Genomic DNA, 24,079 nt, shown 5'->3' on the forward strand with positions numbered 1-24,079 from the left:
ATATATAAATAATATTTGTGCCTCCAAAAAAAAAAAAAAAAGTACCTAATCCCTTCTAATATAAATAGATCTGCTATTCCCCCCCAAAAAAACACAAAAAAAAACATGTTTAAATTTTTTTTATTTGTTTTCACCCTCCAAAGTGTGGCGGATTGAAAATGACGAATTTGCTGTCTAAAAGCACTGCTGTCGAATTTCCAAACTTGAATTGAATATGCTTTGGTCGAATTGCAGCACTTGTATCATTGCAGAAAAGTCGAATTTGCAAAAAGTCGAATTTCAAAAAGTCGAATTTTGAAAGTCCGTTTTTTGGTCGGAAAGCACTGAATTGCATAGGCAATTTTTTTTTTTGGTCGAAAATGACCCGAAATTCGACAATTTCGGGAATTCGACCGCAATTGCATATACCCCTAAAAGTTTTGTAATGCAGTTTTTTAATGCAGGGGAAAATGAGTTAGACATTGCAGCCCCAAACATATTGATTGAGAACATTACATACCATGTTTTCAGTCTAGTGCAGTGGTTTCCATACTTTTTTTTAATCACGGCGCCCTAGAATATACGTTTTTTTTTCGTGGCACCCCTAGGCCAAAACTTTCTTATTGAGAAATTTAGAAAGAAATATTACATTAAGTAGATCGTGTTTATATGTCATCCTTAGGGTCAGTTGTGTGGTGAGGGACAAAATTTGCTTCTGTTTGGCCACATATTTTATGACTGGCAGCCACCAGCACTGGTTTTGCCTATTATATTGACCATGAATAATTTGAATTGGTCCTGGACCACCAACCCAGGACACCCCTGCAAGTGTCCCGAGGCACCCCAGGGAGCTACGGCACACAGTTTAGGAACCTCTGGTCTAGTGTGTTGGGAATTGCAAATATAGCAAGTGTATGACGTGTATATGTGTGTATATACACTGCTCAAAAAAATAAAGGGAACACTTAAACAACACATCCTAGATCTGAATAAATGAAATATTCTTATTAAATACTTTGTTCTTTACATAGTTGAATGTGCTGACAACAAAATCACACAAAAATTATCAATGGAAATCAAATTTATTAACCCATGGAGGTCTGGATTTGGAGTCACACTCAAAATTAAAGTGGAAAAACACACTACAGGCTGATCCAACTTTGATGTAATGTCCTTAAAACAAGTCAAAATGAGGCTCAGTAGTGTGTGTGTGGCCTCCACGTGGCTGTATGACCTCCCTACAATGCCTGGGCATGCTCCTGATGAGGTGGCGGATGGTCACCTGAGGGATCTCCTCCCAGACCTGGACTAAAGCATCCGCCAACTCCTGGACAGTCTGTGGTGCAATGTGGCGTTGGTGGATGGAGCGAGACATGATGTCCCAGATGTGCTCAATTGGATTCAGGTCTGGGGAACGGGCGGGCTAGTCCATAGCATCAATGCCTTCGTCTTGCAGGAACTGCGGACACACTCCAGCCACATGAGGGCTAGCATTGTCTTGCATTAGGAGGAACCCAGGGCCAACCGCACCAGCATATGGTCTCACAAGGGGTCTGAGGATCTCCTCTCGGGACCTAATGGCAGTCAGGCTACCTCTGGTGAGCACATGGAGGGCTGTGCGGCCCCCCAAAGAAATGCCACCCCACACCATTACTGACCCACTGCCAAACCGGTCATGCTGGAGGATGTTGCAGGCAGCAGAACGTTCTCCTTGGCGTCTCCAGACTTTGTCACGTCTGTCACATGTGCTCAGTGAGAACCTGCTTTCGTCTGTGAAGAGCACAGGGCGCCAGTGGCGAATTTGCCAATCTTGGTGTTCTCTGGCAAATGCCAAACGTCCTGCACGGTGTTGGGCTGTAAGCACAACCCCCACCTGTGGACGTCGGGCCCTCATACCACCCTCATGGAGTCTGTTTCTGATCGTTTGAATAGACACTTGCACATTTGTGGCTTGCTGGAGGTCATTTTGCAGTGCTCTGGCAGTGCTCCTCCTGTTCCTCCTTGCACAAAGGCGGAGGTAGCGGTCCTGCTGCTGGGTTGTTGGCCTCCTCCACGTCTCCTGATGTACTGGCCTGTCTCCTGGTAGCGCCTCCATGCTCTGGACACTACGCTGACAGACACAGCAAACCTTCTTACCACAGCTCGCATTGATGTGCCATCCTGGATGAGCTGCACTACCTGAGCCACTTGTGTGGGTTGTAGACTCCGTCTCATGCTACCAATAGAGTGAAAGCACTGCCAGCTGACCAAAACATCAGCCAAAAAGCATAGGAGCTGAGAAGTGGTCTGTGGTCACCACCTGCAGAACAACTCCTTTATTGGGGGTGTCTTGCTAATTGCCTATAATTTCCACCTGTTGTCTATTCCATTTGCACAACAGCATGTGAAATTGATTGTCAATCAGTGTTGCTTCCTAAGTGGACAGTTTGATTTCACAGAAGTATGATTGACTTGGAGTTACATTGTGTTGTTTAAGTGTTCCCTTTATTTCTCATATGTCCTAGAGGATGCTGGGGTCACCATAGAACCATGGGGTATAGACGGGATCTGCAGGAGCCATGGGCACTTTAAGACTTTCAAAGGGTGTGAACTGTCTCTTCGCTCTATGCCCCTCCTCCAGACTCCAGATTTAGAATTGTTCCCAGTGAGACTGGACGCACTACAGGGGAGCTCTACTGAGTTTCTCTGAAAAAGACTTTTGTTAGGTTTTTTATGTTCAGGGAGGCTGCTGGCAACAGTCTCCCTACTTCGTGGGACTTAGGGGAGAGAAGTATGACCAACTTAGTTCAATGGCTCTGCTTCTGGCTACAGGACACCATTAGCTCCTGAGGGTGCTGATCGCTGGGTACGCCTAGATGCTCAATCCCGCAGCCGGCCGTCACCCCCTTTCAGAGCCAGAAGCCAGGTGAGTAACAGAAGAAAAGAAGACTTCTTCTTCAGTGACGGCATTTTCTGAGGTACCGCGCAGCGAACGGACGCTGCACGCCAAGCTCCCACACACAGCACTACAGGGGGAGGGGGGGGGGGGGGGGGCCTGGGCAGCAAAAAAAAAAATCCTCAATCTACCACTGGCAAGAGGGGACTCTAGTGCCAAGGCACTGTCCTAACCCCCGCCAGTATAAATTATTAAAAAAGCGGGACAGAAGCGCACCATTAAGGGGGCGGAGCTTCCTGCTCACGGCACCATTTCCTCTCCGCAAGCTGCAGAGACGCTGGTCCTCATCACACTGACAAGTATCGGGTGCAAAACGGGGGGGAGGATAAATTGGTGCAATATACGTGATAGTTAAAGCGCTACAGGTCTGAGGCAATTTCTTAGTGGTTTCAGACCCGTTGATTTGGCGCTGGGTTGTGAGCTGGCAAATCCCCTCTGTGTCTCTCTGACAGACTTTACTGTGGGTCTGTCCCCTATATGCCCAGTGTGTCTGTGGGTGATTGGTGCACGTGTGTCGACATGTCTGAGGCTGAAGGCTCTTCCCAGGGGGAGGCTGTATTAGGGACACAAACGGCTTCGGGGGGTGACCCTGTCGGCACCGCCGACGCCTGATTGGGTTAATGTGTTGAACGCCTTGAATACTAAAGTGGCTCTTATTATTAAGAGGTTGGATAAGTCTGAGTTGCAGACCCAGGCATGGAAGAAATCTGTGGAAGATATGTTATTGCAAGTTCAGGTCCCCTCAGGGTCACAAAAACGTACGTTGGCCCAATTGGCAGACACTGATACCGACACGGACTCTGATTCCAGTGTCGACTATAGCGATTCCAGATTAGATCCAAAATTGGCAAAAAGCATTTAGTACATGATTGTGGCGGTTAAAGAGGTATTACATATCACTGAGGACCCGGCTGTCCCTGATAAAAGGGTCTGTATGTATAAGGAAAGGAAACCTGAGATAACGTTTCCTCCCTCTCATGAACTGAACACGCTATTTGAAAAAGTCTGGGAAAGTCCTGACAGAAAGTTTCAGATTCCCAAAAGAATTACGGTAGCTTATCCGTTTCCCTCTGCGGATAGGGAAAAGTGGGAGTCACCCCTCACTGTAGACAAGGCCCTGTCACTTTTGTCTAAAAAGGTGGCTCTCCCGTCACCTGGCACGCAGCCCTTAAGGATCCTGCGGATCGTAAACAAGTAACTACGTTAAAGTCCATTTATGGGACCACAGGTACGCTACTCAGGCCTGTCATTGCATCTGCGTGGGTAAGTAGTGCTATCAAAAAGTGGGCAGACAACTTGTCTTCTGGTGTAGATACCCTAGATAGGGATAGCATCCTCTTGGACCCATAGCATCAATGCCTTCGTCCCGCTGGGTTATATCAAGGACGCTGCAGCATACCTAAAGGAAGCTGCTAGAGATATTGGCCGTTTGGGATCAAAGGCCAATGCCATGGCAGTCTCAGCTAGGCGAGCATTGTGGATTCACCAATGGAATGCTGATGCTGATTCCAAGAAAAGTATGGAATCTCTACCATATAAAGGTAAGGCCTTGTTTGGTGATGGCCTCGATGCTTTGGTATCTATGGCTACCGCGGGTAAGTCATCGTTTTTTGACTTATGTTCCTCCACAACAAAAGAAAACGCACCACTATCAGATGCAGTCCTTTCGGCCCAATAAATACAGAAAGGGCCGAGGTTCTTACTTCCTTGCTACTAGAGGAAGGGGAAAAGGTAAACGATCACCAGCCTTGTCGGGCTCCCAGGAACAGAAGTCCTCCCAGGCTTCTGCCAATTCCACCGCATGACGTTGGGGCTCCTATGCGGGAGTCCGCACCGGTGGGATCACGTCTCAAACTCTTCAGTCAGTTCTGGGTTTGTTCGGACCTGGACCCATGGGTTTTACAAATAGTAGCCCAACGGTACAAACTGGAGTTTCAAGACGTTCCCCCTCAACTCGGCCTTACCAGCTTCTCTTCCGGACAGGGAGGTAGTTTGCGACGCAATACAAAAGTTGTGTCAAAATCAAGTTATCGTCAGGGTTTCCCAGTCACAACAGGGAGAAGGCTTTTATTCGAGCCTGTTTGTGGTCCCGAAGCCGGACTGCTCGGTCAGACCAATCCTAAACCTGAAATCCCTAAATTTCTACCTAAAGAAATTCAAATTCAAGATGGAGTCTCTCCGAGCAGTGATCTCCAGTCTGGAGGAAGGGGATTTTATGGTGTCGGTGGACATAAAACATGCCTACTTGCATGTTCCCATTTATCCTCCGCATCAGACTTACCTGAAAATTGCAATTCAGGATTGTCATTACCAATTTCAGACGTTGCCGTTTGGTCTATCCATGGCTCTGAGGATTTTCACCAAAGTGATGGCGGAGATGATGGTTGTCCTTTGAAAGCAAGGAGTCACGATTATCCCATACTTGGACGGGAGAAAACTTCCAAGGAAGATGGTCAAGTCAGGAAACTTGTCTCCACATAAACGTTCCGGAGTTAAGGGCCATTTACAACGGCCTTCTTCGAGATCTTCCCGTACTGATGTGTGATCTTCCCGTACTGATGTGTACATATGTGAAGCAGCACGCACGAGATGACAGAGTATGAGGGTGTGCAGCCCTTGTGTCAGCAGCAAGTGACTTTACCCACAGGAGACACAAGGGTTTCAAGAGCTGTTTTTATGCACAACCAGATTCCTCCACGATTACATACAGATCAGGCCATCGCAACAACTGGATTGGGAGGTCAAGCCCTACCCCTGCAAGAAAGCAAGATGTACCCACAACATTCCAACAAAGATGTAACCTGAATTACAAGCTGGTATACAAGTCTACCTCTCACAGGAAAAGTAAGACAAAGAGTAACAACAACTCCCAGCATGGATATCATTATGTTAAAAACACCAGCATGAGTGGACTTGGATTAAGAAGATGACATGCCAGCAGCAGAAGGAAAAAATATGCAAGTGAAGAAAGAACAAAGTATGTAGGATAATGGATGGATCATAAGGAGAGGTGATTGGAAAAAGAAAAGTTGAGAAGCAATTTGAAGGTTGCATGAAAGTTTAAAGACTACATGAAGTCTGTTTTAAGAAAGACATCTGACAAGTGGTCTGTATTACATGGCAAGATTACAGAGCTGATGCCATGATTAGAAGATTTGAAGCACCAGCAACTCCAAAGTCAAAGCAAATAATAAGGAACAAGACAGAAGAAGTCCTAGAAGGCAAATGAATGATGCTTCCTCTGCCTATATGAAGTACAAGCTTCTTCAGAGATTCAAATGTTTGAAAAGTCGGTTGGGTGTCTGTTTTTTCCTGTCTGTTAGATAGGAAAAAACAGACTCCCAACTGACTTTCAAACATTCGAATCTCCCCCAATGTCTCCAGAAGAAACAATGGACGGTATAATTACAGTCACCTTGCCCACTGGAGCAGGACATGCATAATTGTGTTATGTCTAATGCATACTGGAGCCAGCAGACGCAGAAGACAGCAGAGGGAGGTATCACATGAACTGATGATATCAGAAACTCTTAAAGGGACAGGAGATGCAAGAACTACAGTCACTAATACCAGTCCAGTTCTTGACCTCGAAGTACATGTCCAGTGACTTTGCTGGAGCACAATGTACTGAAGCTTATCCAAGCAAGAATACAGTACACACCAGCAGAAGTTGAACTTTCCAGCAACTTATCAAAGGAAAGAACAGAACCATTAAGAAGCAAGTTAGAACAGAAGTTCAGTATTGGCTCATTTCCACAGTACCAGTTATAGAAGAAAGTAAGCAATACTACTAGACCAGAGTACCCCAGGGAAGGGCTACATCAGCAAGTGATTTATCCAGAAGACACACAGCTAAATACAGGATGTGAATGAACTGCTGATTGCCACCACCACTAAAAGAAGTACCAAGAAGAGACAGTGTCCTTATTGAAGTTTCTAGAAGAACAAGACTGCATAGCCTCGAAAAGAAGAAATTGCAGCTAGCAAAGCAAAAAGTAATCTTCATAGGATACTCAAGGTACCCAACATCTCACAGAAGAGAGAAAGGGAGGGGGCATAGTGGGGAGGAGCCAGCACACCCAGATGGACCCCGTCTATACCCCATTGTACTAATTCCCCAATATCCGTTTTGGACTACGAGAAAAGTATTTACCAGTAGGTAATAAAAATCCTATTTTTGACTCATCAGTCCAGAGCACATGCTGCTATTTTTCTGCACCCCCGTTCTTATGTTTTTGCACATAGTCAAGTCGCTTGGCCTTGTTTTCACGTCAAAGGTATGGCTTTTTGGACGCAATTCTTTCATGAAGACTACTTCTGGACAGACTTCTCCAAACAGTAGATGGATGTACCTGGGTCCTACCGATTTCTAACAGTTCTGAGCTGATGATATTGCTGGACATCTTCCGATTTCGAAGGGAAGTAAGCATGATGTGCCTTTCATCTGATGCACTTTACTTGGCCGACCACTGCATCTACGGTTCTCAACGTTGCCCATTTCTTTATGCTTCGATGCTGAGAAATACAGGCAGGTACTTATCCATCAGGCACTACCACCAGTGAGGTGTCTGATTGGCTTCAAATTTATTCTGCAGCAGGACGACGACGCCAAACACATAGCCAATGTAATTAAGAACTATCTTCAGTTTAAAGAAGAGCCCTGGAAGTGATGATATGACCACAGAGCCCTGATCTCAACATTATTGAGTCTGTCTATGAGTACATTAAGAGACAGAAGGATTTGAGCAAGCCTACAGTACATCCACAGAAGATCTGTGGTTAGTTCTCCAAAATGTTTGGAACAACCTCCCTGCTGAGTTCCTTCTAAAACTGTGTGCAAGTGTACCTAGAAGAATTGATGTTGTTTTAAAGGCAAAGGGTGTTCAAACAAGATTTATTTATTATTATTAATTTATTACTAGTTATTTATATAGTGAACACATATTCGCTTTACAGAGAATATTTGGACATTAACATCAGTCAAATATTGATTTGATTTAAGATTTCTTGTCTGTTCATTCACTTTGCATTTTGTTATTTGATAAAAATATAGTATTAAAACTCATATTTTTGAAAGCATTCTTACTTTGCAGCATTTTTTCCAAACCTTGTTCATCTTTGCTGCGATGCGGCATGCTGATGGCGTGACGGGCTGCAGGGCCGGCAACAGAAATCTTGCCCCCCCCCCTCTAAATATCTGTGGCGGACAGCATACCGCTTGTTGGGATCCCGGCTATCACAATACCGTTGCCGGGATCCCGACTGGATTACTATACCGCCGCTGGTATACTGGCGAGGTAGGTGATTCCCCCTTTACGGGTGTCCACGAGACCCACAGAGGTAGAATAGACCCTGTGGCGAGTGTAGCTCGTTACCGAGGCTGCAATGGGCTTCGTTGCCCTCGCCCCCCTGCCGGCATTCCAACGCTCGAGATGCAGATGTCGGTATGCTGACATTCGCCATCCCGAGCGGCGGTATAATATACTGATCCCATATTTTCTCTAACGTCCTAGTGGATGCTGGGGACTCCGTAAGGACCATGGGGAATAGACGGGCTCCGCAGGAGACAGGGCACTTTAAGAAAGAATTAGGAATACTGGTGTGCACTGGCTCCTCCCTCTATGTCCCTCCTCCAGACCTCAGTTTGAATCTGTGCCCGGACGAGCTGGGTGCACCTCCTGAGCTTGCTGAATAGAAAGTATTTTGTTAGGTTTTTTTATTTTCAGAGAGATCTGCTGGCAACAGACTCTCTGCTACGTGGGACTGAGGGGAGAGAAGCAGACCTACTCACTGTGGATAGGTCATGCTTCTTAGGCTACTGGACACCATTAGCTCCAGAGGGATCGAACACAGGAACGCACCCTTGGTCGTCCGATCCCAGAGCCGTGCCGCCGTCCCCCTCGCAGAGCCAGCAGCCAGAAGCCGGCGTGAGAAGCATGAAGACTTCGAAAGCGGCGGCAGAAGACTCCAGTCTTCATATGAGGTAGCGCACAGCACTGCAGCTGTGCGCCATTGCTCCCACATTAAACCCGCACACTCCGGTCACTGTAGGGTGCAGGGGGGGGGGCGCCCTGGGCAGCAAATAAGTACCTCTTGGCATAAAAGAGCATATATACAGTTGGGCACTGTATATATGCATGAGCCCCCGCCATTATTTTACACAAAATCGCGGGACAGAAGCCCGCCGCTGAGGGAGCAGGGCTTCTTCCTCAGCACTCACCAGCGCCATTTTCTCTCCACAGCTCCGCTGAGAGGAAGCTCCCCAGGCTCTCCCCTGCAGAATCACGGTAGAAAGAGGGTAAAAAGAGAGGGGGGGCACATAAATTTAGCGCAAAATCAGTGTATACAGCAGCTACTGGGTAAACACTAAGTTACTGTGTAATTCCTGGGTCATATAGCGCTGGGGTGTGTGCTGGCATACTCTCTCGCTGTCTCTCCAAAGGGCCTTGTGGGGGTTCTGTCCTCAAATAGAGCATCCCCTGTGTGTGTGGTGTGTCGGTACGCTTGTGTCGACATGTTTGACGAGGAAGGCTATGTGGAAGCAGAGCAGGTACAGATGAATGTGGTATCGCCGCCGACGGCGCCGACACCCGATTGGATGGATATGTGGAAGGTTTTAAATGATAATGTTAATTCCTTGCATAAAAGGTTGGATAAAGCTGAAGCCTTGGGACAGTCAGGGTCTCAACCCATGCCTGACCCTTCAACGCAGAGGCCGTCAGGGTCTCAGAAGCGTCCACTATCCCAAATAGTTGACACAGATATCGACACGGGATTCTGACTCCAGTGTCGATGGCGATGATGCAAAGTTGCAGCCTAAAATGGCTAAAGCCATCCGCTACATGATTATAGCAATGAAGGATGTATTACACATCTCAGAGGAAAACCCAGTCCCTGACAAGAGGGTTTATATGTTTGGGGAAAAAAGGCATGAGGTGACCTTTCCCCCTTCACATGAGTTAAATGAGTTATGTGAAAAAGCTTGGGAATCTCCAGATAGGAAAGTGCAGATTTCCAAACGGTTGCTTATGGCGTATCCTTTCCTGCCAACGGACAGGTTACGCTGGGAATCCTCCCCTAGGGTAGACAAAGCTTTGACACGCTTATCTAAGAAGGTAGCCCTGCCGTCACAGGATACGGCCACCCTAAAGGATCCTGCGGATAGAAAGCAGGAAGGTATTCTGAAGTCCATTTATACACATTCAGGTACTCTGCTAAGGCCGGCAATTGGGTCGGCCTGGATGTGTAGTGCTGTCGCAGCATGGACAGATACTTTATCTGAGGAACTTTATACCTTGGACAAGGATACTATATTACTGACCCTGGGGCATATAAAAGATGCTGTCCTGTATATGAGAGATGCCCAGAGAGATATTACCCTACTGGGCTCTAGAATAAATGCAATGTCGATTTCGGCCAGAAGGGTCCTGTGGACTCGGCAATGGACAGGTGATGCCGACTCAAAACGGCACATGGAGGTTTTACCTTATAAGGGTGAGGAATTGTTTGGGGACGGTCTTTCGGACCTAGTTTCCACAGCTACGGCTGGGAAGTCAAATTTTTTGCCATATATTCCCTTACAACCTAAGAAAGCACCGTATTACCAAATACAGTCCTTTCGATCGCAAAGAGGCAAGAAAGTCCGAGGTGCGTCCTTTCCTGCCAGAGGCAGGGGGAGAGGAAAGAAGCTGCACAATACAGCTAGTTCCCAGGAACAGAAGTCCTCCCCGGCTTCCACTAAATCCACCGCATGACGCTGGGGCTCCACAGGTGGAGCCAGGATCGGTGGGGGCGCGTCTCCGACATTTCAGCCACCAGTGGGTTCGCTCACGGGTGGATCCCTGGGCTATACAGATTGTATCTCAGGGGTACAAGCTGGAATTCGAAGTGATGCCTCCTCACCGTTACCTCAAATCGGCCCTGCCAGCTTCCCCCTTGGAGAGGGAAATAGTGTTAGCGGCAATTCACAAATTATATCTCCAGCAGGTGGTGGTGAAGGTTCCCCTCCTTCAACAGGGAAGGGGTTACTATTCCACAATGTTTGTGGTACCGAAACCGGACGGTTCGGTCAGACCCATTTTGAATTTAAAATCCCTGAACATTTACCTGAAAAGGTTAAAGTTCAAGATGGAATCGCTCAGAGCGGTCATTGCAAGCCTGGAAGAGGGGGATTTTATGGTGTCTCTGGACATAAAGGATGCTTACCTGCATGTCCCCATTTATCCACCTCATCAGGAGTACCTCAGATTCGTGGTACAGGATTGTCATTACCAATTCCAGACGTTGCCGTTTGGTCTCTCCACGGCACCGAGAATATTTACCAAGGTAATGGCGGAGATGATGGTGCTCCTGCGAAAGCAAGGGGTCACAATTATCCCATACTTGGACAATCTCCTCATAAAGGCGAGGTCCAGAGAGCAGTTACTGATCAGCGTAGCACGCTCTCGGGAAGTGTTACAACAGCACGGCTGGATTCTGAATATTCCAAAGTCGCAGCTGATTCCTACGACGCGTCTGCCCTTCCTGGGCATGATTCTGGACACAGACCAGAAGAAGGTTTTTCTCCCGACGGAGAAGGCTCAGGAACTCATGACACTGGTCAGAGACCTCTTAAAGCCAAAACGGGTGTCGGTGCATCACTGCACGCGAGTCCTGGGGAAGATGGTGGCATCATACGAGGCCATTCCCTTCGGCAGGTTCCATGCGAGAACCTTTCAATGGGATCTGTTGGACAAGTGGTCCGGATCACATCTACAGATGCATCGGCTGATCACCCTATCCCCCAGGGCCAGGGTGTCTCTTCTGTGGTGGCTGCAGAGTGCTCACCTTCTCGAGGTTCGCAGATTCGGCATTCAGGACTGGGTCCTGGTGACCACGGATGCAAGCCTCCGAGGGTGGGGGGCAGTCACACAGGGAAGAAATTTCCAGGGTCTGTGGTCAAGTCAGGAGACTTGCCTTCACATCAATATCCTGGAACTAAGGGCCATATACAACGCCCTAAGTCAAGCGGAGACCCTGCTTCGCGACCAATCGGTGCTGATTCAATCAGACAACATCACCGCAGTGGCTCATGTAAACCGCCAAGGCGGCACAAGGAGCAGGGTGGCGATGGCGGAAGCCACCAGAATTCTTCGCTGGGCAGAGAATCACGTGAGAGCACTGTCAGCAGTGTTCATTCCAGGAGTGGACAACTGGGAAGCAGACTTCCTCAGCAGGCACGACCTCCACCCGGGAGAGTGGGGACTTCATCAAGAAGCTTCACGCAGATTGCCAGTCGGGGGGCGCTGCCACAGGTGGACATGATGGCATCCCGCCTCAACAAAAAACTACAGAGGTATTGCGCCACGTCAAGAGACCCTCAGGCGATAGCTGTAGACGCACTAATGACACTGTGGGTGTTCCAGTCGGTTTATGTGTTTCCTCCTCTTCCTCTCATACCCAAGGTACTGAGAATCATAAGAAAAAGAGGAGTGAGAACAATACTAATTGTTCCGGATTGGCCAAGAAGGACTTGGTATCCAGAGCTGCAAGAAATGCTCACAGAGGACCCATGGCCTCTGCCTCTAAGGCAGGATCTGTTGCAGCAGGGGCCCTGTCTGTTCCAAGACTTACCGCGGCTGCGTTTGACGGCATGGCGGTTGAACGCCGGATCCTAGCAGAAAAAGGGATTCCGGATGAGGTTATTCCTACGCTAATAAAGGCTAGGAAAGACGTGACGGCTAAACATTATCACCGTATATGGCGAAAATATGTTGCTTGGTGTGAGGCCAGGAATGCCCCTACAGAGGAATTCCAGCTGGGCCGTTTCCTTCACTTCCTACAGTCGGGAGTGACTTTGGGCCTAAAATTGGGGTCCATTAAGGTCCAGATTTCGGCCCTATCAATTTTCTTTCAAAAAGAACTGGCTTCTCTGCCTGAAGTTCAGACGTTTGTAAAGGGAGTGCTGCATATTCAGCCCCCGTTTGTGCCTCCAGTGGCACCTTGGGATCTTAACGTGGTGTTGAGTTTCCTGAAATCACACTGGTTTGAGCCACTTAAAACCGTGGAGTTAAAATATCTCACGTGGAAGGTGGTCATGCTATTAGCCTTGGCTTCGGCGAGGCGTGTGTCAGAATTGGTGTCACATAAAAGCCCCTATCTGGTTTTCCATATGGATAGGGCAGAATTGCGGACTCGTCCGCAATTTCTGCCAAAAGTGGTGTCATCTTTTCATATGAACCAACCTATTGTGGTGCCTGTGGCTACTCGTGACTTGGAGGATTCCGAGTTACTGGATGTAGTCAGGGCTTTGAAGGTTTATGTCGCCAGAACGGCTAGAGTCAGGAAAACTGAGTCGCTGTTTATCCTGTATGTATCCCACAAGCTGGGTGCTCCTGCTTCAAAGCAAACTATTGCTCGCTGGATCTGTAACACGATTCAGCAGGCTCATTCTGCGGCTGGCTTGCCGCCTCCAAAATCAGTAAAAGCCCATTCCACAAGGAAGGTGGACTCTTCTTGGGCGGCTGCCCGAGGGGTCTCGGCATTACAGCTTTGCCGAGCAGCTACTTGGTCGGGTTCAAACACCTTTGCAAAGTTTTACAAGTTTGATACCCTGGCTGAGGAGGACCTTGAGTTTGCTCATTCGGTGCTGCAGAGTCATCCGCACTCTCCCGCCCGTTTGGGTGCTTTGGTATAATCCCCATGGTCCTTACGGAGTCCCCAGCATCCACTAGGACGTTAGAGAAAATAAGATTTTACCTACCGGTAAATCTATTTCTCGTAGTCCGTAGTGGATGCTGGGCGCCCGTCCCAAGTGCGGACTTCTTCTGCAATGCTTGTATATAGTTATTGCTTAAATAAGGGTTATGTTATAGTTGCATCAGGGTGGATCTGATGCTCTGTTGTTGTTCATACTGTTAACTGGGTAAGTTTATCACGAGTTATACGGTGTGATTGGTGTGGCTGGTATGAGTCTTGCCCTGGATTCCAAAATCCTTTCCTTGTACTGTCAGCTCTTCCGGGCACAGTTTCCTTAACTGAGGTCTGGAGGAGGGACATGGAGGGAGGAGCCAGTGCACACCAGATAGTACCTAATCTTTTCTTTAGAGTGCCCAGTCTCCTGCGGAGCCTGTCTATTCCCCTTGTTCCTTACGGAGTTCCCAGCATCCACTACGGACTACGAGAAATAGATTTACCGGTAAGTAAAATCTTATTTTTATAGTTTTATATATATATATATATATATATATATACATATACACACACACACATTCACATACATATACAGATGTGTCTTTTTACACTGTTGCCTCATCGCAGAGCACAGGTCATGGCATAGCGGGTAGCATGTGTATGCACGCTCTCCCGTTATGCAAACACCGATATGGTGCTGGCAGCAGGTGCATATGCACCAGGGTCCCAATACAGAATGCAGCAAAGGTGTAGCGGGACACATCTGTACATATATCCATACTGTATACATAAGAAGCATATGGTAGGGCCAGTGCCGCACCAAATACATACATACATACATACACACATATATAACATATATATATATGGGAGGTAGGGATTGTAAGTGTCGGTTAAAACCTTGCTAATTAAATAAATATAAAAATAGGTCTAAATAAATTGTGTGGATTGAACGGGATAGGCATCTTCCACTGTGAAGTTTCTGTCTTTTAAAAATCATGTGTTTTTATATTGTTGTGGTTCTGTAACATGGTTAAGTCCAAAAGTAACACTAATTAGTGTAACCAATGAGTGACCGTTATTCAAATTAAAATGGGTATATTACATCTTGCCTACGTACAACAACCACATCCCCTGACGAAGACTGTGATTGGTCGAAACGCGTTGGGCGTGGTTACTTGCCGTGGACACTGACATCACCCGCTGGGTCCGGAGCCGGCGAGAGAGATACAGCTGGACTGAACACAACGGTGACGGTTTTGAAATTCATTGAGCTTGGATCTCTATACCTAAATGTATGTGGATATTATTATGTTTTCTATACAGTGAATACATTTTATTTACCAGTGCGCTCTCCTGATTTGTTCTAGCATATATATATATATATATATATATATATTACATTTGTATGTATCTATAATATACGTGCATGTACACACACAGTTATTTTTTATAAAATCATTGCAGGCTGTCAAGACGGGACTTACCTCAGCCTGTGCCTGTCTGTAGGGACAGCAGTGGAGCTGCACAGACCAAATCTGTGTCCTGTACGAAGCTGGGCACACCTAGGCGCAGCTCCTTGGTGGTGTTGCTGGATCTAGTGCGGCCGCAGCGTCAGTCCTATAACATCGCGATGCCAGCACAACGAGGACTGGACCAAGTAGGAGGGGGCGGCGGAGGTTGGTGCTGCCAGCCGTTCCATTAGTTATAAAGGCAATTGGCGGGCGGGGGGAGCGGGTACATAAAAAATATTAGCAGGCGCTGTTGCAGCTGTCTCTGATCTTCGGGGATCCACAGGGCCCTTTCACCCCCCCCTGTCGCCGGGCCTGACATGCTGTGGCTATTCGTAGGCAATGCCGGCTGCGAATAGTCTTTACCCTAGGAATTGCCCTTTGCAGTTGTTTATAGCTGCATCAAAGCTTTGGTGGAGATTTCAGTCTTTGTATCATGTCTGGAATCCCTTTGTTTGCACCGGAGTTGAGCCTACATAGTTACAGGCATTTATGACTGACCTCAGCCATCTTTCAGAGCGAAAATTTGGAGAGACTTAAGAGCTTCTCCTGCTGTGGATAACTTTACCTTTGCAGGATACACATTATAGGAATTTGCTGCATGTCTGAGCTCTTGAAGTCTGTTCCTTCATTACAGCAGAGTTGCTACATTTACCTTACAGGGCGCTGTTCCTGTTACAGCCGCTACATGTGCTGCCATCCAGGGCTGTGGCTACTCCTGGACTCCTCTTTCCTTGAGCCTATTAGTATGAGGCTTATTTCCTGCACCCTCAAACTTCTGGTACTCCTGGTTCCCACTACTGCTGCCTGCCACTGGTCGTTGCTGGGTTTATCCATTCAACAGCTTAGCTGTAGCCACCCTCCAATTGCTGTCTACCACATCACCGGATTGCCTATTCTCCCTCCTGCTACAGTAGAGATGTGCTTTCCATGGGTTGCAGCTTTCCGCTAGTAACTCCCCCGTGGATGGTGGCTGCTTGTGCTCCTCGTCGCAGTGATTAATGAGCTGTCCTGCCTCCCCCGCCTTGGACTGTGTACTTTGTCTGTGTGGCTTCCTTCTGCTGCAGCTGATCGGTGACTGGACTGCCCTCCGTACCCCTCTGCCTGCATTCTCTGGGTATGGTTATCGAGACATTGATTGTGGGCCTTCATTGTAGAGCTGCCTTTTTCCACCAGACCCACGATTGGCTTCCTCTCAGAGCACCATGATTGTGTTGCTGGGTTTTGATACCCCTCAAAGCGTTGTCTTCCGAACCTCTTTTCAGTCTGCTGAGTTCAACTATAGTACTGGCCTACCTGTGCCTCCCACTCTTTCTGAGTGGTCCATGGCAGGACCCTCTTAGCTGTGCCTTTGGAAAGACCTGTGTGACTACCTGTGATTGCTGTACCCTGCGGATTGCCACTGAGCTGATGTTGCTGAGGAGGACACACAGCTGTAGATTATCTCCCATTACAGACCTACTTTGCTGTTCCACCATTGCTCCAGGTACCATCCTCAATGTCTGGTCTGGTTGTGATCCCCCTGTCTCAGCATGATCATTGTGGCTGGACCCCTGCTGATTACTTTCTCCAAGTCCCCCCTATTTCTCTCTAACTAACCTTGTTGCCCAATCCTTTGCTATTCTTATTTTTCATTCCTTTCCTCGTAATGTAATATTCCTGCTACCTCCCCAGATGCTCTTTCCCATCCCTGATCTTCTTCTCTGTCTACCCCTTACTACCCTCTATCTCATTTTTCTTGTCACTCCTTTTCCTACGCTACTTGATTACCCTACAATAGTGGGGTTGTAGGTCAATCAATGGAGCTCTACAACTGTCTAGGTTATTAACTTTGCCTAGACTCATCACAATCCGTCTCTACTGCTACTGCAGATTGTTTGAACCTCATTTGAACACTACATTGCACTACTAGGTGGATTTTCACTCTTCTGCGTACTGTGAGCCTTATTGTTCCTTATTTCTATTAGTCAACTTAATGGACAGCATTTTCTTTTTGATCAATATATTGTGTTTCCAAGTTATTCTTTACTGTCCCTACTAGTCCATATGTTATTTGAATTTTCTTATTAAGGACTTATTTATTTTGCTGCATTCTTCTTACCTTACATATTGCTGTTTCTTTTTAGTACACTGTGGGGTATATTTACTAAGGTCCCGATTTTGACCGAGATGCCGTTTTTTCTTCAAAGTGTCATCTCGGTAATTTACTAAGCAAAAATCACGGCAGTGATGAGGGCATTCGTAATATTTTGGAAGTCCTAGGAAAAAATCACGAATCAATACACCATCGGTCAAATACGCCTGCAATTTGGTAGAAATCGGGAATTTACTAAAAAGTGCAAAACACAAACACTGCCGACAATAGCCAAACACTGCCGTGATGAAATACAAATCGTGAAAAAGTGCTAAAAAAAATCAGACCTGCTTTTTTATCCCGTGTTTGTATAGGCATGCACGGATCCATGAGATCCGTGCATGTTTTTCAGTGGGAAGGGGTGGGAAATGTTATAATTTTTCCAAAAAAAAATGCGTGGGGTCCCCCCTCCTAAACCAAACCAGCCTCGGGCTCTTTGAGCCGGCCCTGGTTGCAAAAATATGGGGAAAAAATTGACAGGGGTTCCCCCATATTTATGCAACCAGCACCGGGCTCTGCGCCTGGTCCTGGTTCCAAAAATACGGGGGACAAAAAGCGTAGGGGTCCCCCGTATTTTTGAAACCAGCACCAGGCTCCACTAGCTGGACAGATAATGCCACAGCCGGGGGTCACTTTTATACAGTGCCTTGCGGCCGTGGCATCAAATATCCAACTAGTCACCCCTGGCCGGGGTACCCTGGGGGAGTGGGGACCCCTTCAATCAAGGGGTCCCCCCCCCAGCCACCCAAGGGCCAGGGGTGAAGCCCGAGGCTGTCCCCCCCCCATCCAATGGGCTGCGGATGGGGGGCTGATAGCCTTTGTTGAAAGTAATGAATATTGTTTTCTCTAACGTCCTAGTGGATGCTGGGGACTCCGTCAGGACCATGGGGGGATAGCGGGCTCCGCAGGAGACAGGGCACATCTAAAAAGCTTTTTAGGTCACATGGTGTGTACTGGCTCCTCCCCCTATGACCCTCCTCCAAGCCTCAGTTAGGTTTTTGTGCCCGTCCGAGAAGGGTGCAAACTGGATGGCTCTCTTAAGGAGCTATTTAGTAAAGTTTTTTTTTAGGTTTCTAATCAGTGATTCCTGCTGGCGACAGGATCACTGCAACGAGGGACTTAGGGGAGAGACTGGCAACTCACCTGCGTGCAGGAGGATTGAAGTCTTAGGCTACTGGACACTGAGCTCCAGAGGGAGTCGGAACACAGGTCAGCCTGGGGTTCGTCCCGGAGCCGCGCCGCCGATCCCCCTTACAGACGCTGAAGAAAGACGGCGGAACGGAGGTCCGGAAACAGGCGGCAGAAGACTTCACAGTCTTCAGAGAGGTAGCGCACAGCACTGCAGCTGTGCGCCATTGTTGTCACACGGCTCACTGACACGGTCACGGAGGGTGCAGGGCGCTGCTGGGGGCGCCCTGGGCAGCAATATAAATACCTATTTGGCAAATAAATACATCACATATAGCCATTAAGGCTATATGTATGTATTTTAACCCAGGCCAGTTATTAAAAAACCGGGAGGAAAAGCCCGCCGAAAAGGGGGCGGAGCTTATTCTCCTCAGCACTCAGCGCCATTTTCCTGATCAGCTCCGCTGGTGAGGAAGGCTCCCACTCTCCCCTGCACTGCACTACAGAAACAGGGTTAAAAGAGAAGGGGGGCATAAATTGGCAATATAATGATATATTAAGAGCGCATATATAGAAACAACACCTTCTAGGGTTGTTATATACATTATAGCGCTTTTGGTGTGTGCTGGCAAACTCTCCCTCTGTCTCCCCAAAGGGCTAGTGGGTCCTGTCCTCTATCAGAGCATTCCCTGTGTGTGTGCTGTATGTCGGTACGTGTGTGTCGACATGTATGAGGAAAATGTTGGTGAGGAGGCGGAGCAAATTGCCTGTAATGTTGATGTCACTCTCTAGGGAGTCGACACCGGAATGGATGGTCTACTTATGGAATTACGTGATAATGTCAACACGCTGCAAGACGGTTGACGACATGAGATGGCCGGCGGACAAATTAGTACCGGTCCAGGCGTCTCAGACACCGTCAGGGGCTTGTAAAAACGCCCATTTACCTCAGTCGGTCGACAGACACAGACATGGACACTGACCCCAGTGTCGACGGTGAAGAAACATACGTAATTTTCCTTTAGGGCCACGAGTTACATGTTAAGGGCAATGAAGGAGCTGTTACATATTTCTGATACTACAAGTACCACAAATAAGGGTATTTTGTAGGGTGTGAATAAACTACTTGTAGTTTTGCCTGAATCAGATAAATTAAATGAAGTGTGTGATGATACGTGGGGTTCCTCCGATAGAAAGTTATGGGCGGTATACCCTTTCCCGCCAGAAGTAAGGGCGAGTTGGGAAACACACCTTAGGGTGGATAAGGCGCTCACACGCTTATAAAAACATGGCGTTACCGTCTCTAGATACGGCCGCCCTCAAGAAGCCAGCTGATAGGAAGCTGAAAAATATCATGACAGTATATACACACATACTGGTGTTATACTACGACCAGCAATCGCCTCAGCCTGGATGTGCAGCGCTGAGGGGGCTTGGTCAGATTTCCTGACTGAAAATTTTGATACCCTTGACAGGGACAAGATTTTATTGACTATAGAGCATTTTAAGGATGCATTTCTATATATGCGTGATGCGCAGAGGGATATTTGCATTCTGGCATCAAGAGTAAATGTGATTTACATATCTGCCAGACGAAGACACGACAGTGGTCAGGTGAGGCAGATTCCAGACGGCATGTGGAAGTATTGCCGTATAAAGGGGCGGTCCATCGGACCTGGTGGCCATGGCAACAGCTGAAAAATCCACTTTTTGTTACCCCGAATCACATATCGGCAAAAAAGGACACAGTCTTTTCAGTCTCAGTCCTTTCGTCCCCATAGGGGCAGGCGGGCAAAGGCCAGTCATATCTGCCCAGGGGTAGAGGAAAGGGAAGAAGACTGCAGCAAGCAGCCCATTCCCAGGAACAGAAGCCCCTCACAGCTTCTGCCAAGTCCGCAGCATAACGCTGGGGCCGTACAAGCGGACTCAGGTGCGGTAGGGGGTCATCTCAAGAGTTTCAGTACGCAGGGGGCTCACTCGCAAGGGAACTCCGGGATCCTACATGTAGTATCCCAGGTGTACATTGGAAATTCGAGACATCTCCCCCTCACACAATTCACAGGCTGTATTCCCAGCAGGTGATAATCAAAGTACCCCTCTTACAACATGGAAGGGGGTAGTATCCCACACTATATTGTGGTACTGAAGCCAACCGGCTCGGTGAGATCTGAAATATTTGAACACTTACATACAAGCGTTCAAATCAAGATGGAGTCACTCAGAGCAGTGATAGCGAACCAGGAAGAAGGGGACGATATGGTGTCACTGGATATCAGGGACGCTTACCTACAGGTCCAAATTTGCCCTTCTCACCAAGGGTACTTCAGGTTCCTGGTACAGAACTGTCACTATCAGTTCAGACGCTGCCGTTTGGGTTGTCCACGGCGCCCCGGGTCTTTACCAAGGTAATGGCCGGAATGATGATTTTTCTTAAAAGGAAACATGGACGCTTTCCTGATAAGGGCAAGGTCCAGAGAACAGTTGGAGGTCGGAGTAGCACTATCTTAAGTAGTTCTACGTCAGCACGAGTGGATTCTAAATATTCCAAAATCGCAGCTTTTTCCGATGACACGTCTACTGTTCATAGGGATGATTCTGGACACAGTCCAGAAAAACGTGTTTCTCCCAGTGGAGAAAGCCAGGGAGTTCTCCGAGCTAATCGGGATCCTCCTAAAACCAGGAAAAGTGTCAGTGCATCATTGCACAAGAGTCCTGGTAAAAATGGTGGCTTATTACGAAGCAATTCCATTCGGCAGATTTCCCGCAAGAACTCTTCGGTGGGATCTGCTGGACAAATGGTCCGGATCGCATCCTCAGATGCATCAGCGGATAACCCTATATCCAAGGACAAGGGTGTCTCTCCTGTGGTGATTACAGAGTGCTCATCTTCTAGAGGGCCGCAGATTTGGCATTCAGGATTGGATGCCGGTGACCACGGAGGCCAGCCTGAGAGGCTGGAGAACAGTCACACAGGGAAAAAATTTCCAGGGAAGTGTGATTAAGTCTGGAGAATTCTCTCTGCATAAATAAGCTTAGAGCAAATTTATAAGGCTCTAAACTTAGCAAGACCTCTGCTTCAAGGTCAGCCGGTATTGATCCAGTGGGATAACATCACGGCAGTCGCCCACGTAAACAGAAAGGGCGGCACAAGAAGCAGGAGGGCAGTGACAAAACTGCAAGGATTTTTCGCTAGGCGGAAAATCATGTGATAGCACTGTCAGCAGTGTTCTTTTCGGGAGTGGACGACTGGGAAGCAGACTTCCTCAGCAGGCATGACCTCCACCCGGGAGAGTGGAAACTTCATAGGGAAGTTTTTCAGCATGATTGTGGACCGTTGGCAAAGACCAAAGGTGGACATGATAGCGTCCCGCCCGAAAAACGGGACAGGTATTCCGCCAGGTCATGAGACCTTCAGGCGATAGCTGTGGATGTTCTGGTAACACCGTGGGTGTACCAGTCAGTGTATGGGTTCCCTCCTCTGTTTCTCATAACCAAGGTATTGAGAATTATAAGACATAGAGGAGTATGAACTATACTAGTGGCTCCGGATGGGCCAAGAGGGACTTGGTACCCGGAGCTTCAAGAGATGCTCACAGAGGACTAAGGGCCTGGGGAGCTAAGAAGGGACTTGCTTCAGCAAGTACCATGTCTTTTCCAAGAATTACCGCGGCTGCGTTTGACGGCATGGCGGTTGAATACCGGATTCTGAAGGGAAAAAGGCATTCCATAAGAGGTCATACCTACCTTGGTCAAAGCCAGGAAGGAGGTGACCGCACAACGTCATCACCACATGTGGTGAAAATATGTTGCGTGGGTAAGGCCAGGAAGGCTCCACGAAGGAAATTCAACTAGGTCGATTCTGCACTTCCTGAAAACAGGAGTGTTTTGAGTCTCAAATTGGGGTTCATTAAGATTTAAATTTCGGCCCTGTAGATTTTCTTCCAGAAAAAATTGACTTCAGTTCCTGAAGTCCAGATTGTAAAGGGTGTATTCCATATACAGTTCTTTTGTGCCTCTAGGGGCACCGTGAGATCTCAACATAGTGTTGGGATTCCTTAAAATCATATTGGTTTGAACCGCTCAAATCTGTGGATTTGAAATATCTCACATGGAAAGTGACCATGCTGTTGACCAATATCTCACATGGAAAGTGACCATGTTGTTAGTCCTGGCCTCGGCCAGGCGATTGTCAAAAAGAATGGGCGGTTTTTGTTTTACAAAAGCCCATATTAGAATTTTCCATTTGAACAGGGCAGAACTGGGACTCGTCTCCAGTTTCTTCCTAAAGGGGTGTCAGCGTTGTCACCTGAAACAACCTATTGTGGTGCCTGCGGCTACTGGGGACTTGGAGGACTCCAAGTTACTAGACGTTGTCAGGGCCCTAAAAATATATATATATATATATATATATATAGTTAGGACGGCTGGAGTCAGAAAGTCTGACTTGCTGTTTATATTGTATGCACCCAACAAGCTGGGTGCTCCTGCTTCTAAGCAGTCTATTGCACGCTAGATTTGTAGTACAATTCAGCTTGCACATTCTGTGGCAGGCCTGCCACAGCCGAAATATGTAGATGCCCATTCCACAAGGAAGGTGGCCTCATCCTGGGCGGCTGCCCGAGGAGTCTCGGCATTATAACTTTGCCGAGCAGCTACGTGGTCAGGGGAGAACACGTTTGTAAAATTTTACAAATTTGATACTCTGGCTAAAGAGGACCTGGAGTTCTCTCATTCGGTGCTGCAGAGTCATCCGCACTCTCCCGCCCGTTTGGGAGCTTTGGTATAATCCCCATGGTCCTGACGGAGTCCCCAGCATCCACTAGGACGTTAGAGAAAATAAGAATTTACTTACCGATAATTCTATTTCTCGTAGTCCGTAGTGGATGCTGGGCGCCCATCCCAAGTGCGGATTGTCTGCAATGCTTGTACATAGTTATTGTTACAAAAATCGGGTTATTACTATTGTTGTGAGCCATTTTTTCAGAGGCTACTTCGTTTTGTTATCATACTGTTAACTGGGTTCAGATCACAAGTTGTACGGTGTGATTGGTGTGGCTGGTATGAGTCTTACCCGGGATTCAAGATCCTTCCTTATTGTGTACGCTCGTCCGGGCACAGTACCTAACTGAGGCTTGGAGGAGGGTCATAGGGGGAGGAGCCAGTACACACCATGTGACCTAAAAAGCTTTTTAGATGTGCCCTGTCTCCTGCGGAGCCCGCTATCCCCCCATGGTCCTGACGGAGTCCCCAGCATCCACTACGGACTACGAGAAATAGAATTATCGGTAAGTAAATTCTTATTTTTAGTAGCAGTACTACAAGTCCCAGCAAGCCTCCCCCGCAAGCTGGTACTTGGAGAACCACAAGTACCAGCATGCGGCGGAAAACCGGGCCCGCTGGTACCTGTAGTACTACTACTAAAAAAATAGCCCAATAAAGACATTACACACACACCTTGAAAGTATAACTTTAATACATACATACCACCATATACACATACTTACCTTATGTTCACACGAGGGTCGGTCCTCTTCTCCAGTAGAATCCATGGTGTACCTGTTGAAAAAATCCTACTCACCAAATCCAGTGTAGAGGGCTCCTCGGATAATCCATTTGTAATCCACGTACTTGTAAAAATAAAAAAACGGGACACCCGACCACGAACTGAAAGGGGACCCATGTTTTCACATGGGACCCCTTTCCCCGAATGCCAGAAACCCC

At 47.6% G+C, this 24,079-nt stretch overlaps 1 protein-coding gene across 2 annotated transcripts in view; it reads left to right on the top strand.

Moving 5' to 3' along the window:
• LOC134935131 (uncharacterized) overlaps positions 1 to 24,079 on the top strand; it is a 163,728-nt gene that overhangs the window by 73,035 nt on the left and 66,614 nt on the right. The window lies entirely within an intron of this gene.

The sequence above is a fragment of the Pseudophryne corroboree genome, chromosome 1, assembly GCF_028390025.1.
Source record: "Pseudophryne corroboree isolate aPseCor3 chromosome 1, aPseCor3.hap2, whole genome shotgun sequence".
NCBI lineage: Eukaryota > Metazoa > Chordata > Amphibia > Anura > Myobatrachidae > Pseudophryne > Pseudophryne corroboree.